The sequence below is a fragment of the Mesoplodon mirus genome (assembly GCF_964341445.2).
Source record: "Mesoplodon mirus genome assembly, chromosome: 11".
NCBI lineage: Eukaryota > Metazoa > Chordata > Mammalia > Artiodactyla > Ziphiidae > Mesoplodon > Mesoplodon mirus.
In genome coordinates this window covers 20,914,425-20,932,494 of record NC_138987.1, presented here as the reverse complement: position 1 = coordinate 20,932,494, position 18,070 = coordinate 20,914,425, and the positions used below count along the sequence as shown (strand labels likewise).

At 43.9% G+C, this 18,070-nt stretch overlaps 1 protein-coding gene across 2 annotated transcripts in view; it reads right to left on the bottom strand.

The window, feature by feature from the left end:
- The window catches only part of ELK3 (ETS transcription factor ELK3), a 71,219-nt gene extending 58,399 nt beyond the window's left edge, over positions 1-12,820 (bottom strand). Inside the window, exon 1 of one of the 2 annotated variants that reach the window (XM_082636138.1) lies at positions 12,429-12,820. The gene's annotated coding sequence lies outside the window, so the exon portion shown is untranslated. The remainder of the gene's footprint in view (positions 1-12,428) is intronic. The other variant, XM_082636139.1, reaches the window with a different exon arrangement.
- Between the last annotated feature and the right edge of the window lie 5,250 nt (positions 12,821-18,070).

The following is an 18,070-nucleotide window of genomic DNA, read 5'->3' as shown; positions in this document are numbered from 1 at the left end:
TCCAAACTCTTCTATTGTGTTGAAACTGTAAAATCTTTCTAAATCAGGACTTCCTCCTATTATGCTTTAGAGGCGTCTTTCTGGGAAGGGTAGATCCAAGGCAAAAGGTAGGAATTCCTGCAGCACCACCCAGTGGAAACATTAGAAAAAAAAAAGCAAGATAAAACATGCTTAATAAAAGAAAATTCACGTCCTAAAAGCTCTGCTAATTAAAAATCTGGACAGTGCACTTTTTCCATCAATGGCAACCAGCAATATGTTTTGCTTAACAACAGTGCCCTTTCTCCCCGGTGCCGTTCCTTAAATGCCAACCACACAAATGATCGTCAACATCACATCTGCCTTGTCTCTTTCACACGTGTGCACACACGCTGCGCCAGGGAGGAAGGAGTCCCGGGTGGGGTCAGGTGTGGCCCAAGACACCATCCCGTCCTCTCAGAAGGATCCCCAAGGGACCGTGGGGACCGGGAAATCTGCACAGCTGTGCTCAGCGTCCCAGTCCAGCTGCAGCGTCGGGCGTTTCCTGGCAGAAAGGTAAGATCTGTGCACCTTTCCCTGGTCTGAATACACCTGGTCTGAGCCACCTCCTACATCTGCAGGCACTTCTACCTCCCTCAGTCCCCCCGAGGGAAAGGCTCAGAGCCTTTCCTCCCCCTGTGGCCCTTATCTCTGGTCCCCCCCCCCAAGCTCTCTCCATGGTGACCATCGCTTCTGCTCCCCTGTCCGACCAAAGCCTCCCACAGGTCGTTTCAGTCTCTGTCTACTTCACTTATGCCCTCATCAGAACACGTCTCTTCACCAGCGGCTGCTTCTCACACACGCATGACACATCAGGCTACTGATCCTGGGAAGGGGATCAGAGCGATAGGACCCCCCAACCCTCTCCTTCCAGCTTTCCTTCCCAGAGAGCCCCGGCAGCAGCCAGGAGAGGGAGAGAGCTGTCGTCGTCTTCCCGGAGAAACTGAGAACTCTCTCGTCTTCTCTACAGAATTTAAAATAATAAAGTATCATTTCTTCAATCACGTCTGGATGCTTAAGTCACTAAAGAAAATGGTCCCTAACAACAGCACTCCTGGGAAAGTTATCTTTCCCTCTTCCTGGAATAAGTCCACCGAAACCATTTTAAATGTCTTTTAAAAATAGAAAAGAGGGAGGGGATATGGGGATATATGTATACGTATAGCTGATTCACTTTGTTATACAGCAGCAACTAACACAACAATGTAAAGCAATTATACTCCAATAAAGATGTTAAAAAAATAAAAAAAAAGAAAAGGATACTAGTTAGCCGATCTTGATATTGTTCAGAAATATATGATCTGTGTTAAAACGTTACAATATAGCATATTTGAACTGATAGCTTGCAAATGGCTAATAGTATTATAAACCCTTTTTTCCCCTTTTTCTGAAGTGTAACATTTCACAAAATGTGCTGGTTTCTGGAAATGTCAATATTTGGAAAATATTGACATTAGCTAGTCTTGGGGCCCCACTATATATAGTACTGTTGCAAAAATGTTACGAGTTACTGGTATTTGTGTGACATCTTCTTTAGGGATTTTGGAGAAGCACTAAGGCTGCCTTCCGGGGTGGTTACCTAAGCAAAGAACTGCACTCTTCCAGATCCTGTGGTCACTTTAGCCTCACCGCTTTTCTTCAGTGCTCTTCTCAGCAAAACTTTTGCATGGTTTAGAAAATGCAAATTCTAGGCCTCAACATTTATACATAAATCTGGTATGATAATATATTCACGTTGGAAGGGATCTAAAAAAACAGTGACTCTGCAGCCTTCAAAATATCATCACCTGCTCATGTGGTGGACATCTGTGGGGATTTTAGCTGCACCTAAAGTCATGAAGGTAGACTCTCCCTTTTATAGCTTTACTGTCTCCATATACATATTTCTCTCCCACGTTTTTGTACAGGCATCGAGTTTAGCTACATATAACAAGTACGGTGCCAAAATGCAGTTTCTTCTAAATTTAAATAACTGCTAATAAAGTTCTTTTTAACATGAAGCAAAACTACAATGGCGTTAAGTTAAAATAGCAAGCAAAAGGCATCTTGTTTTTCACAGAATGTCCATTTAAAATCTAGCCTGACTTGTAGACAAACTACAGTAAGTGGAACACATTTAAAATATCTTGGTGTTTCTGTTGAGTACAATTATTTGTAAAAAAAAAAAAAAAAAAAACGGTTGCAAAAATAGACAGTGAGTGATTTCAAAACTAAATAATCTCCTCCAATACATTACAGTTAAAACCTGTTGATTAACCCCCAAACCAATGAATACGTGAACAAAATAACACTGAAACTGTCATCAAGTGGAAGACCGAGAGTTCATTCTTTCGTGTCAGGTTGATGTTGTGCACACACATTTCCTTCAAGAAGTCAACAAAAGCATCCCACGGAAAAGAATGGCTGTTGGTGGCATCAGCATCGAACATCAGATATGTACGTAAAGCCCCCTCACAGCCCTTAATTCCCATTCGGGAATCGGCCATCCACTAAGTTGGCTTTAGCCCTTTTTGTAAATGTCACATACGACTTGTTCCTCCGCTTACTCTTCCAGTAATTGTTCCACGTGAAAATATTAACTGTACAAAACAAATGCTAGCTTCCGCTTTAGAGGATCTTTCCCCTTTGCTAAAGAAAATCACCCTTTCTGTATTTTAATCATCTGGTACATGTACGATCTTCTACATCAAGGTCTTAAAGTTTCTACTTTCCTAAAGACAAATTGGTAGGTCTTAATATTTAGGTTAAAAAAAAAAACAAAACAAAAACAAAGGATGTGGCAAAGCCTAGAGGAAGATGCCGTTCTTGTGGTTCATCTCTGATTTAAATCAAAGCAGGGCAATGCTCTTGAGAGTGAGACACGGAGCTTCTGAGAGCCCAAGTACTCTTGGGTCATTTTGTTTGATTCAAGACATCTTTTAACAGCATATACTTTGGTGGTCAAAGTAATTCACTTTAAGAAATTGTTGGGGACTTCCCTGGTGGTCCAGTGGTTAAGACTCCACGCTCCCAATGTAGCGGGGCACGGGTTCAATCCCTGGTCGGGGAACTAAGATCCCACATGCTGCACGGTGTGGCCAAAAAATAAATAAATAAACAGTACAACAGGAGAAGAGTTCATTTAAAAAACAATGTACACTGAAAAATTGTTAACTCTCTTCAAAAGTACTCAATGTCCTAAATGCAGAATTGAGCATGAGGGCTAAAGAGCCTAAAGAAGTGAATGAAGCAAACTTAGCAATGCTGAGTGGCTGGCTGAGCCATGCTTCTGGTTTTGCTTCGACTATCAGAGGTGAAGTGGGCCCATCAACAGGCTTTCTTCCCTCCTCTATAGGCTCAGCATGGATGTGTCAGCATCTCTCTCTCTGCCTGGGGTTTAATCAGTTCCAACCCTGTCTCAGAATGTCACTTGGAGAATTTGGAGATGTTTGTTCTAAAATGTTTTTTTAAAAAAAAAAAAAACCCAGCCATGCTCTACTACCCAACACCCTCTGGGTCTAAATGGTCAGTATCTGGAGCTTGAAAAACAGGCAGGAACTTTAGCGAAAATAACTTCCCCACAACACTCATGAATTCTAGATTCCAGAGGATTTCAAAACGCAAGACCATACAAGAAGATGAAGGAGCCGCCTCCACATACAGTCTTCAAATAATACTAAATGGTTTGGTCCTTTCCTGTATGTTCTGTATGGGGCTTGCTGAAATTATAAGGAATCTGAGCTTTCTCTTCTCCTGAAAACTAGAACAAAAATCTAAGTTCTGTCTTGAGTTCTCACAATGAAAAATGATTCTTTGGGATGGAGAGCTTTAGCAAACATTTCCTTATGCTCTAATCCTCTGTATAGAAGTGGGGCTTGAATCCTACATGAGAGGGCTGACTCTACAGAGAAGGAAAAAAAACTGAGATCATATACTGTCCCACTGTCTTGGACTCATGCATTCCTCTTGTAGCTACATTTATTGAGGCACACCCAAATACACACACACACACACACACACACACACACACTCCTCATCTGCCAGTGCTTATCTCCAACAACCAATGGCTTATATTTTAGCCTCTAAATGCACACGTTCCAAACTCCAGTAAGGGAATAGTGTGGAAGTTACATTTCCAGTTCACTAAGTATTAACCAGAGATGTACTCTTCTTAACTACTAGTATTAGGAAATAGTTCTCACATCTACAGCCCTTCCCCTTGCCTAATAGAGCTAACAGAGCATTCTGATCATTCTGGGCCCCAGTATCACCATTCTGAAAATGATGAGGACTTACAGGTGGAGACAACGTAGGAATCCCTGCAGTTAATTCCTACAGACAGACCCTACAGTTACCCAGGAGCACATCGTGGAATAAATTCTGGGGCTTATTCTGTTGTGGTGGTGGTGGTTGTCTTAATCTCTGACAATTAAGTGCAGGGAGAAAAAAAATCTGCTTAATTACACATTATGGTTAATCAAGGTTTGACTATCCACAAACCACTCCTTGGCAAAATCCAGCTGAAATTAACAGATCTAGCCCTCGACCAAAACCAATTTAGGTATTTAATCATTCATCCTTTCATCATCACACAGGCAGTGTCATTATTTTAAAACTCGATCAGAAATGTCATTTATTAATTATAAAAGGTTATGGACAAAAGCTACACACACAGGTTTTAGTATAAGTGAGGAAGCAATTTCACCAGTGAATATTACGAAACTCAGTCCAAGGGATCTATGAAAATTTGGTCAACTGAAGTCTTGATAAAGGACTATGATCCTTGCTGTAGAACAATTCATTTTAACATGGAAAGAACTTTACATTGAGATTCTTTCAAGCTGTACTATCCTATAAATTACCTAACTGTTAACCAACCATTCTGAGTATAACACTGATATCAACAAATAGGGCTAAAGTTTGTCCTCTCAGATGTTAACACACCTGATCTCTGTACATTCACTTCTCCTACAAATCTGGACAAAAATTCTGGAAAATGATATATCCTCTATACAGGATCCTCTTGGCTGTCTCTTTGGTTTAACCAAGAAATATGCCTCTTATTAATTCAAATAATTGACTGTCTAGGAAAGAGTTGGATTTAGGCATAGCAATAAAGTGCTTTATCAAGTCCACTGGCAAAATGCAAAGAGAGGAGCTATGGCGACAAAGTTTTCCCCCTTCCGGTTGCTTTTAACTCAACGAATGCCAGGTATTGTACAAGGGCTGGGATAAACCCAAGGATGAGAATAGCAGATGAAGCCCAGAGGGAGCTTACAGACTGATGGGCAAGACAGATGTGAAACACATCTTGATACATACACGCACAGATATCCCTCAGTTTCCAAATCTAATGAATTCCAGGGTTTGGACAGTGACTTCAGATAGCAAAGGGTAGCCTGCTATCAAATCTACTTGGTTCCTGAGTTCTGGATAAGGAATATTAATGAATAATGAGAAACACCAGCCCTATCTCCAGAAATATATATCTGAAACTGGTACCTGTGCTTGGACAGTAAGAATCTGCAGAGGAAGAATCCAGGTAACAAGGAAACCTGTAAATAAAGCCTGTGGAGGGCTTCCCTGGTGGCGCAGTGGTTGAGAGTCCGCCTGCCGATGCAGGGGACACGGGTTCGTGCCCCGATCCCGGAAGATCCCACATGCCGCGGAGCGGCTGGGCCCGCGAGCCATGGCCGCGGAGCCTGTGTGTCCGGAGCCTGTGCTCCGCAACGGGAGAGGCCACAGCAGTGAGAGGCCCGCGTACAGCAAAAAAAAAAAAAAAAAAAAAAAAAAGCCTGTGGCAAGGGCTCCGAAGGCATGGGATGGGTGACTGGGGAGATCTAATCTGGAGGACCAGCAAAGGCTTCCCCAGGGAAGAGATGCTTGAGCTGAGACCTGACCGATGACTACACACTGGCTCGAAAGTGGAGTGAGAGAAATCGATGGGAGCGGAGGACCAGGAGGGAATTCCCAGAAGAGAGAACAGCATTTAGAAGGGCCCAGTGGCCAGGGGGCACGTTACACATTTGAGGAATTGAGGAAAGGCCAGTGTAGTTGGCCTAAATCACAGCATGCTGCTTACATTAAAGATTTTTGGTCTCTATCCCAGCTGAAGCCACTGGGAGATTGGAAGCAGAACAGCGAAAAAGTCGGATCTGTGCTGGAAGGGTTGCTCTAGCTTGTGGGCGGAGAAGGGACCAGAGGGAGGGGGTGAGGGGAAAGGTGGACCCCTCAGATCCAGCGGTGGAAGATGGACAGCATTTTCAAAGACTATCAGGAGGAAAGAGTAGGGACCTGACCTGGTGATCAAGATCTTGGGGCCTACTCAGCACCCAACCTGGAGACAGTCACTGGTGTCCCCAAGAAGGAGGCAGTCGTCTTCAGAAATGAGTGGTGCCTGTCACAAACCTCAAAAAGAGGAGGAAAGGAAGCACAGCAGCTACTACCGACCTTCCCTCAGGTGTTCCTTATTCAACAAGGGGCCCCCATGGGATTGAAGGGGAAACTTAAGGGGAATCCCTTTTTCCACCCCAAAACAGTTTTTTAAAATTACTGTATATGTCTCAAAGTCAGCTTTTTGCGGATGACAGCAAACATTCACTCTACACTTTCACAACTCCTAGAAGAATCCAAGTTCTTTATTCTAAAAAAGAGCACAGATGAATAGGACTTTGGGATGCAAGGCATCATCCCAACCTCTCTACTCCAGCCATTTTGCCCTCCAGCCAGGGAAACTGAGGTCCAGGGAGATTAAGTGATATCCTCTAAACACAATTGGTTTTAAGGGAATCTACATTTTCCCTGCAGCATACATATTACTTTTGGTTAGCGTAAGTGATATTAAATAGTGTAGAAAGGATTTTTCCTCTTATTGGATGATGAGGAAATCCACACTTTCTGATGATTTATTTTTAACCAAGTAGATTAAATAAAAATACTGCAGTATCTTATCCAGGTGCTCTGGGGTATAATAACATGGTAGAGTCATGAAATTGCCATAATACAATTAAAAATAGCCAGGGAATGTTTTGGGGTGATGGAAGTATTCTCTACTTAGAGGTAGGGGGTGGGGATTATATAGGTGTATACAATAACATTTAAGAGCTGTGAAGTTTCATGTACATAAGTTACACAACAGTGAAAGAAAGTAAAAGACACCAAGAGTCTCAGATTCGTTCTATTTGGAGTAAGCGACCCCTAACCTCACCAAACAGTGTAAGAAGGTATCAGATACATGTGTTTTATACCTACCCCATCACTCCCATATTTATACCTGGAACATTAGGAATTGTTCTTAGATATGGTAGCTTTAAAAAGACTTAGGATACTGTGTGCTTTAGAACTCCTTTTTAAAGAAGTTAAAGTGAGTAAATTCATTTTAGTCCAATTCAAATCAGAATATATTAGTATAACCATCATCTTAATTTCTTTAAAAATATGCAAATAACTCTCACAGCCAATTATAAAATAATCCCATTTAATTCCTAATTTAATAATTACTTTCCAGCAACTGTAAATTAAAACACATAAAGTGGTCAATGAGTAATTCCTAGTGGCAAATCAACCAAATTACAACTTACTGAAATGATCAATTCAAAGTTTACTTTTAAACTGCTGACATATATGTAAGTTTCCAGTAATGGATGAAAGGCCATTTTCATTTCGGTTGTGGGTAGGGATAATTTCTACTTAAAAGACTGGAGGCCCTTAGGATTTGTTAACAGTGCACCCCAGACATAGAAAACAAACTTATGGTTACCAAAGGGGAAAGGGGGGTGGGAAGGGATAAATTAGAAGGTTGGGATTAACATACTACATGCTACTATATATAAATAGATAATCAACAAGGACCTACTGTATAGCACAGGGAACTATACTCAACATTTTGTAATAACCTACAAGGGAAAAGAATCTGAAAAAGAATTTATATAGGTATATATACGTGTAACTGAATCACTGAGCTGTATACCTGAAATTAGCACGATATTGTAAATCAACTATACCTTAATAAAAAACAAAACAAAAACAGTGTGCACGCACGCACACGCACACTCTGATCATTCAATTTACTGGTGCTGTACTATAAGTGGCAAAACTGGAAACTTTACTGATATAAAGTGAAACAGTAATAAGTAAAGAGTCACCAAGTGTGCAAGAGGCACCTTCCTCCCTCCTTTATAGTTAGAGAAGTTCAAGGTGTATTTTTGGTCTAACCTAGTTTCTCTGTTTTCATCACTGAACATTCTATTTTGATGTGTCGCACCCTGGACTTCCTTTTACTACATCTTGATATTATACTGCAAATCATGACTCATCCTTAAATCATAGAGAAACTCATCAAAATCCCAAACTGCACAGCACATATGAATTCAGTCTTTCAAGAGGGCAGCATTCTTAGAACATTACTTGGAGCCACAGAGACAAAAACACTGAACAAGTTCATGTAGAAATTCTGTCAATCCACTGTTGAGTCAACACATTTATTAGACCAATAAATACGAGCTCTATGTGTGGTAATTTTGGTCTTAGTACCAGTTATTAAACTGTGTTACATGATACATTAACTGAAAATAAGCTACAAAACAGAAAGTATAGTGTGACTCCAATTAAAAATTTTATGTGTGTGCATGTGCAGCTGTGTGTATATGTATTTTAAAAGACCAGAAAAATATACAACAAAATGTTAACAGAGGGATTATAGATGTTTTTTTTTCTTTGTGGTTTTCTGCATCTTCCTAAGATAATTCATATTAATATTTTTTATAACAGAAAAAAACAACTAACCTTTAGAAAATATTGCTATACTAATGTAATCTCAAATATGTCATCAATCTACAAAGGCAAAGGGGAATTATGGATAAATAATAAAACATAAAATACTCTTGCCTTAAACATACAGAAAAATTTGCCATGAGTGGCAAATTAAATAAATGACCAGGACCACTCATCTATATGTGCAGGTACCAGCCCTTAGGGGCAGAAGCCAGCTGCCTACAGCCAGGTCACAGCCAGAATAAAAGAAATGGGTTCTCTGTCCAAAGTTTAATGAGGAACCCCAGGTCTAGGAAACATGAGGATGGCTGAATCATTCCCTGGGACTAGAAGGGAGTAAAGCCGTTAATTAGTAAGCAGTAATTCACCATCAGCGAAAAAAGACTTTACTCCAGGAAGTCACATCCTTAGATAATTTTTTTAAAGTGTTTTGGGTTTGTTTTGTCTTAGGTAATGTTTTGCAACCATACTGGTTTTTTGAATCCTACAGATACATAATTGGGTAGCACAGGACGCACAAAATCCGATACATGACAGCTAAGAAAGGAATATTTTAATTTATACGCACTGCCTGGAAGCCCTTTAAAACCGATTTCAGGAGAAGTTCTAAAAAGTTATTACAACTATAAATTTCAATATATGATCTCAGAGTTACTGTGATTGTACATTACCAGGTTTGAATTAGTAAATTATTTTTTAATAAGAAAAAGAGGAGGGCTTTAATAAATGTTTAGCAAACTTCAAAATTCAAATGGGGCTGTGCTCTCCCCCATGTGGGCTATTGCCATTCTGGTCTAAAAAGCATTAGTACCAAGTGAGTGAGATTCAGAGATGGTCTAATTCAGCTTACAAAGGTACACCATCACACTGTCATTCCACACATATTACTGACCGAAAAGAGAGAAAATTCATGCATACTGTGTTATTCACATGGCAGAAAAGTGCCAGTGATGACTTTTAAATGTCCTATTCCTTGTATGAATGCATATAAAAGTTGTCATCACCATTAATGTAAACAAGAGTTTCTCAATCTGGGTACTCCTGACATTTTGGGCTCGAAAATTCTTTGTGGGCATTGCTGGATGTTTAGCAGCATCCCTGACCTCTATTCACTAGATGCCAGTAGAACCCCCTCTGATTATAACAACCAAAATGTCTCCAGATACTGCCAAAAGTCCCTTGGGGAGCAAAATAACTCCCAGTTGAGAACTACTGATATAAATGAACATTATTCATTCCAAATAATAATCTATCGGAACGAAGAACTCTAATTATCCCCTTTTTATTTTGAAGGAAATGTAGTCTTGAAAGGAGAATACTTAACAACCTTCATCCTTAAGGAGTGGTCATGCAAAGTGATGTTGACTTTGGAAAGCTTTCTTCCTTCTCTATTTAATATAAGTCCTGTTATCCTACTCACAGCTTTCAATGCAACAATTTATTGAGCATCTACTTTGCACCAGGTGCGGTGTTAGGGACATCCTGTACTCATGTCCACTGACTCACACCCTGCTCGGGCTGTTTGGGTTGTTTTTAGGACATGCTTTGCCACCAGAAGAGAAACACGGACACCTTAAAAAACCCTCAAGAGAGCAGCGTGTCCTTGTCAATAAAAGAGCCCCGCAGTTCCAATCAGGTTCCTTAAAATTCTTTACCCTTTTTAGTAACTCTACACATTTGCAACATTTAAAGGTTTAAAAAAAAAAAAAGGCCAGAAGGCCTTTGCTATATTTGGCATAGAATGACCATCAGGGGTTTTTGCAGGCAGGATCATTACTGGAAACTCCAAAAACACTTAGGGACAGTCTTCTTAACTGTCTGACCCACGTGCCCTCTTAACACAATTTGTAATTTTATAACCCCCATAAATTGAAACTCATAACTGACCTTTCCCAAATAAGTGTGTGTCACAGAGAGACAGAAGAAAAGGGAGAGAGATCGGAGGGCATTTTGTTTGGCAGTAAGGCTCAGAAATCAATTTGAGCTCATTAATAGATGCCCGGAACATGCCTGGTTTCTCGTCACCTCCGCCCTCCCCCGCCAAGAGTGAAGCACAGACGCGAGAGGATGGGTGTGTTTGAGGTGCTTGGGCAATAGAAAACACACACACGCACACACACCTGGGAGAGAAAAACCTGTGAGTTCGGAATCCAAAATGGCCAAAATGACTTCAGTTTTCAAGATGCTGCCCTGAAAAGGTTCGTTGGGCGGCTGCCCCTCTAAGTAAATAAAGCCGTAACTTGTCTCCCTCTCCAGCGCAGGGCTCCCCCGGCTGACAGTGGCTGCACAAAACCCCTCCTGTGCCGAGCAGCGGAAACTCCTAATGAGATTAGTTGGTGTGTGTGCAGACATTACTTAGCAATGACTACAGGGGCTCTCTCTTCCTGCAGCAGCCAGTGGAAAATTCAGGGAACTTTTTCCCCCGCAGCAGCAGAATCCCTTTAACCCTCTTCCCCAGCCAACTCCAAAAACAACTCAGCCTCCCCCAGCGTCCCCCCTCCCGGCCGGGGTGCTGGGGGGAGTTAAAGACCCGCCAGGGACTTCCAAAAGCGGGAGGGTGGGAGGGGGCCGGCGGGGAAGGGGCGGGTGACCCCTCGAACACTACAAAGGAAACTGTAAAAGGCACAAATACATAAACCTGAGAAGGAGCAAACCACAGTTTCTTTGTGAGCTCCTCTAGTGAGTCATTTTCAAGATGCTGTCTGCTGCCAGTTTCAAAGCGGAAGCGCATGGCAATTAGTCTTGCCGTTTCCAGACAAGCCAGAAACTCTCCCGACACTCGTTTTTTTTTTTTTTTCCTTCTAAAAAGCCCCTTTTGCAGTTTCTGAAATAACATTTCTTTCTCCCACCTCCATCCGCCGCCTAACTGCAGCTTGTCCTCAGGACGATTCGGTTCAGAAAACGTAACAAAACCGAGACCTCTAATTTTTTTTTTTTAAGCCCTCCAAAATCGTAATTCCTCCCCCAAAAAGTTACGGAAGCATTACAGGCCAACATTCAGATGCAAGCTGAAGAGCCCCATCCCAAAGTGCTGGGGGCTCCAAGACCATCTCCTGCCCGGTCCTCCTCCAAAACCATGTCCAGTAATGACTCCACTGGCTTTTAAAGGTCCGGCTGGGCGTGCGCCTGGGGCGGGGACCCGGGCGGGGGTCACCTGCCGAGCGAGAGGGGACGCGGCCCCCAGCCCCGCGGCTCGGCTCCCCACGCCCTCCGCTTCCCTCTCCACCCCTGTCCTCTCCCTGAATCCGAGCGTCGGTGCCCACTGCCAGCCCGAGGAGAGCCCCAGCCCCGGCTAGGTCAGCGGTGGTCCAGCCTCCAGGCACGCAGCCCGCTCCAGTCACCGTTCCTCCTAGGGGGACCCCAAGTCTCACCGCCGCCCGCTCCCCCGAGCGCCCCCTCCTCCGGGCTCACAGCGCAGCCCAGGGCGGGGTGTGCCATCGCCGGGTGGCCGCAGCCCCCGGGCCGGCGCGCGGACCCGGCGCAGGAGCATCCCAGCTGCGCCCACTTCCCGCGGCCGCCCCCAGCCCCGGGCCTGCAGCCTCCGACGCGGTGCCCACCCGCCCCACCCCCACCAAGCCAGAGAAAAGAAAGAAAGAAAAAACCAAGCCCCACGAAACTTTGCAACTGTCCGAGCAACAGGCACGGACCCTACTACATACCCAGATGCGGGGGAGTTTTCAAGATCCTTCTTCGGGGGAATTTCTAGGAGGAACCGGGCGAAAGTCCCCGACTTTCCATGCTGACAGGCGTCTGCAGACGGTCTGTTGCTCTTGTAATGAGATCCTGATTTTTTCCCCCTTTTTTTTTCTTTCTCTCGCTCCTCTTTTTTTTTTTTTTTTTTTTTCCTCTGGTGTGTGTGAGAGCAGGAAGTTGGAGCAGTCAGGCCGAGCCGGCTCACTTCCTTTACTGCATTATTCCCCAGGCGGTGTGCAGTCTGTGTAAACAGGCTTTTCCGCCCCGCGCCGCGCGCCCCGGCCGCGGCTGTGCGCCGGGGCTGGCCGCCGAGGCCCGCGCATACTCCGCCGCCTGGGGCCCCGCACCGCGCCCCCGCCCGCCGCTCTCCCCGCTTCCTGCTCGGCCACCCCCGGGGAGGAGCCTCAGGAACCCGGGCGACTCCGCGTGGCCGCAGCCCCTCCCCACGGGGGGGCGGGCAGCTCGGCCAGAAACGCAGAGAAGCCGCCCCCGGCGCGCCGAGGGGCTGAGCTTGGGTTGTGGCTAGACGGGGGATCCCTCTTCTCCCCTCTGGGGTCCCTGTGCTGGGCCCAGCAGTGGGGTCTTGCCCTGCTCGGTCGGTCGGTCTGGGCGGGGAGGCCCGAAGTGGGGAGGCCGCTGGACTCGCTGTTTTCTGTCAGCTGGGATGGAAGAGTTGTAGGGCCAGGGGGCATCGGGAGTGGGGTCCGGGTGCTCTGGGCCAAGGGCTGCTTTGCTCGTGGGTGGGGGTGTGATTGCTTAGGATGAGAAGATGTTGCATGTGCAGAAAAGGAGGCACGGGTTTTGTCAGGGGATGGACACAGTTCCTGTCTGGGATTTAAAAAAAAAAAAGCCAGCGCTCAGAGTAGGGGGCCCACTTTGGGGAAAAGGATGAGAAGCCGTAAACTGGAAGCCAGGATTCTCCAGGAAGAACCCTTTCTGGCCGTTCGCTATGGCCCCGCCACAGGCCCAACCTTTCCTGCCTGCTAAGGGACTCCGGAGCGAAATGAGCAGCGGCCACGGAGCCGAGTGACTGAGGCTTCCGAGGGAGGCTCCGTGGTCTCAAAACTGGAGTCCACACCACACTATCCCTCAAGGACCGCCCACCCCGAAGGGCTCAGGCCAGACTCTGACGGGAGAGCTTGTCCACTGCCCTGAGGCTTAGAGGAAGGAGGAGGGTGCGGAAGAGTCCCTCATCCCAGCCCTGTGTGCCAGCCCCAACTGCTCCCCTTTTGGACCTCTCCATTCCCATACCTCCGCCCCTTAGCAGCGCAGACCAGCGGCTCCCAAACTTAAGCGTGCACCGGCATCACGTGGGGGGCTTGTTAAAACACAGGTTTTAACCTCATTGCCAGCGTTCCTGATTCAATACGTCGGGGGTGGTTCTCAGCCCTGGCTAAAGTTAGAATCACCTGGGGAGTGTTTTGAACACTATTGATCTCTATACACAGCCCAAACCAATTAAGTCGGCTTCCCTGGGAGCCAGGGGCGTGAGTGCTCTCCAAAGGGCATTCTAAGAGCTCCTCCACTTGCTTATTTGTTTCTTATTTCTGCAACCTTTCTGATTATTTGTTTACGAATCTCTCACTATTACTAACTGTGGGCTTCTAAGGGCAGGGATGTATTTTACTCTAGTTAGTACCAGGTCAAGGCACCTGACTCATAGGACAGTCCACTTGGCAGCATTTGCTTTGGGGCTGGCATGGATAGTTCAGTGAGAAGTGGGACAAGGCCCACCAGACCTCTGAGAAGGGTGGGAAAACATGAGGTGTGGGGGGCTGGGGGAAAGGTAGGAGAGTAGAGAAGAAGGAGAAGATATGGGGGAGAGGGCTGTTTATCAACCCCTGATTTTCCACAGCTGATTTTACACTTTAGGGATTATTGTTTTAATCCCTAGTGGGCTTCTCCTGTCACTCAGCAGAGCTCACTCTGTGTCCCTGTATGATCTAGCTGTGGACTGGGAGAATGTAAACTTATTTTATTTTCCTTCTCAGGGAGAAAATATCTCACATATACAATTCAGAACACTGTTGCTTTATCTAAAAAGTGTATATACCAAAGCCAAGCATATCTTAAACCAGTGACTTTCATGATTTTTAATGTACATCTTCACAACAAATCTTTGTTGAATCCTAATATGTAAGAGAGAAAAGGTGTACATGCTTTCATCAGACTTTAATTGTTTTGAAGAAATGCCTCTTTGTCTAAGGCACCCCTGAAACACTCATGGGCAGCCTTGGCATTTCCCAGACCAAATGAAGACCTCCTTAAGTTTTCCTGGTGTTTTAGGTTGTCCATACCACTATGCCAAGCTCTTTGTTAGAATGAATAACTCAGAGCTGACACTGCTCTTCCCCAAGGCACGGGGAACAAATTTTACTTGTAGGTGTCCGCAGCTTCTGTAACTTGCATAAGACAGCTTCTGCTGTCTTTGCTCAGGCTGCTATAATAAATGCCCTAGACTGGGTGGCTTAAACAACAGACATTTATTTCTCACAGTTCTGGAGGCTGGGAAGTCTAAGATAAAGGTGCCAGCAGATTTAGTTCTTGGTGAGGGCCCTCTTCCTGGCTTGTAAAGGGCCGCCTCTTGCTGTGTCCCTACATGGCCTTTCCTCCATATACACATGTAGAAGGAGAAAGAGAGAGGAAGCAAACTTTTTGGTGTCTCTTTTCATAAAGGGCACTAATCCCATCATGGGAGCTCCACCCTCAGGACCTCAACTAAACCTAATTATCTCCCAAAGGCCCAGCTTCTTAATACCATCACATTGGGGGTTAGGGTTTTAACATGAATTTAGTGGAGACGTTAACACTCAGTTCATAATGTCTGCTATTTGTTTTTTTGTGCTTTCCTTCTCACTATCAAAAAGTAGCCAAGAGATGTGGCATTTAGTATTGTGTGATCCACACTATTTTTATGCTTCTATTATAAAACAGATAGGACTTAGGATTATATGGGTTATGAGTAAAATTTCTTCAGGAATCCTTTATAGCAGGTGACAGGGTCATTCATTTCTGCTAGCCAAGAGAGAATGAGGCTCTCTCAGCTTTGATAAGAACAGCAGACATCTTACCAGAGATTGGAGTTAGTCAATGTGATGTGTTGGAGGGTGCTTGGGGCAGGATGAAGGAGGATCAGCTCAAATAAACCCTACAGATGAAGAGTGGAGGTGGGGGCTGAGCCTCCTGAAGAAAATAAAAACCCTGGTTCCCAAAGAAGGGGTGTATTACTCAGCTTTTGCTACTATAATACTGTGTAACAAACAACCCCAACACTCACTTAAACAACAAATGGGTTGCTTAAACAACAAATGGGTCTTGGTTGGTTGGGTTCATATTTGTTTCACATGTTTTTCTCATTCTGGGACCCAAGCTGAAGGAATGGGCTCAGTGTGGGACACGTGGCTTTCTGGAAGGGCAGGAGCTCCAGAGAAGTGAGTGGAGACACATGGAGCCTCTCAAAACCTCTGCTTAGGACTAGAACACTCTCATGTCAACTCACAACCCAGTGGGGAAAGCAAGTCATATGGCCAAGTCTAAAGTCAATGGGACAGGAAGAAGGAAAAGGAGGGAAAAAGGGAGAATTCTGAACAAATAATCTACCACAAGAGAAAATGGATGTTGGGTATAAAAAAACAACAAATCTCTTTGTTCCCTCATAATTTAACATTCCATAATGTATAACAGAATGGGATGCTGTGGATGGTTTAAAAAAATACAGATGGATGAGGAAGTATAATTAGATAGGACAGGAAAAAAATGAGTTTTAGAATATATCAAACTAAAATATTTTAGAACATAACAGAACAAATAATATATGAAACGTATGAATTGATGGTATTAAACTTATGAATTGATGAATTTTGGTAGAAACTCAAAAGCGGTTTGCCTCAGTACTTTGGAGACTGCCTCAGTGTTGAGGGGGATGCGGGTAGGAGTTGGGAATAGACAGCCAAAGCCTGATGGGAAGGCAGCCCACTCAGGTGGCAAGTATACATTTGGAATCAGGAATTTGGGTATCCAGTCCCATACTGACTTGTTCTAGCTCTGTGACCTTGACTAAGTCACTCACCCTCTCTGAGCCTGCATGAACATCAGTTTTTACTGATTTTTACAGTGAATGCCAATTTTACATTAAAACAACATGTGTTATGGACTAGGATTCAAAAAATTTCATGAACCTCATTTGAAAGAGTATTTAAAATAATTTTATAGACTTGCGGGAAGACCCCACTGGGAGTCTGCATTCTCCCTTTCGCATTGTTAAAGATCTTTCAGTGGGGACATTTGAGAGGCATTGATTTGGGCCATCTTTTTTGCCCTCAGACTGGCCATCGATAGGCCAGAGGTTGGCAAACTGCAGGCCCACCGCCCGTTTCTATGACTTTCAAGGTAAGAGTTAACTTTTTTCTTTTTTAAAAAATGTTTAACTGTGGTAAAAATCATAACATAAAATTTACCATCTTAATTGTTTTTAAGTGTTCAGTACAGTAGGGTGTTAAGTATATTCACATTGTGGCGCTACTGATCTGTAGAATCTTTTCAAAAGTTTCAAAACTGAAACTCTCTACCCATTAAACACAATGCTCCCTTCTCTCTTACCCCCAGCCCCTGGCAACCACCATTCTACTTTCTGTTTCTATTAATTTGACTACTTTAAGTACCTCATATAAGTGGGATTATATACAGTATTTATCTTTTTTGTGACTGGTTTATTTCACTTAGCATAATGTCAAAAGTTCATCCATGGTGCATCATGTGACAGGAGTTCCTTCCCTTGCAAGGCTGAATAATATTCCATTGTGTATATACACCACTTTTTTTTTTAACCATTCATCGGTTGATAGACATTTGGGTTGTTTCTACCTCCTGGCTCTAGTGAACAATAAGAATTTACGTGTTTAAGCAGTTGAAAACAAATCAAAGGAAGAATAATATTTCATAACATGTAAAAATTGTATGAAATTCAAATTTCAGTGTCCATAAATAAAGCTTTGCTGGAACAGAGCCACGCTCACTCACTTACGCGTTACCCAACACTGCTTTTGCGCTACAGTGGCAGAGCTGAAGAGTTGTGACAAAGACTGTTATGGTCTATAAAGCTGAAAATATTTACTTTCTGATTCTTTACAGAAAAAGTTTGTCATCCCCTGGCATAGGCCATTTGAGACAAATGAGATTCTGCCCCGTTTTTTGGTTTGGTTTTAACTGCATTTTCTTTCCGATTCTGAAGAAGGCCTTTCCTTGCCATATGGGGTAAAAATCTTAGTGTCTTTAACAAACTTCACATCCAGGAACTTCAACTTCATCTTCAGAGGAAACCAAGTTGTTGTGCTTCATTTAATTCCTCTTATTTGATCTTCTTCTGAGGTGGAGAATAGCTGGCTTGGACTCTCCTTGTCTCCCCGGAGACAGCCTTTCAGACTTTTCTCTGGTCTCTGAATAAACCTGAGTTCCCAGCCCTGGTTACACGTCAGAACCATACGTACCAGGGCCTCACCCCTGAGATTCTGAAGTTGAGTCCGAGAATCTCTATATCTCCAGTGCTCCACCCAGATGACCGCTCTCCTTATGAAACCCTTGTAAATGTCTTACTCACCCTTTAGACTAA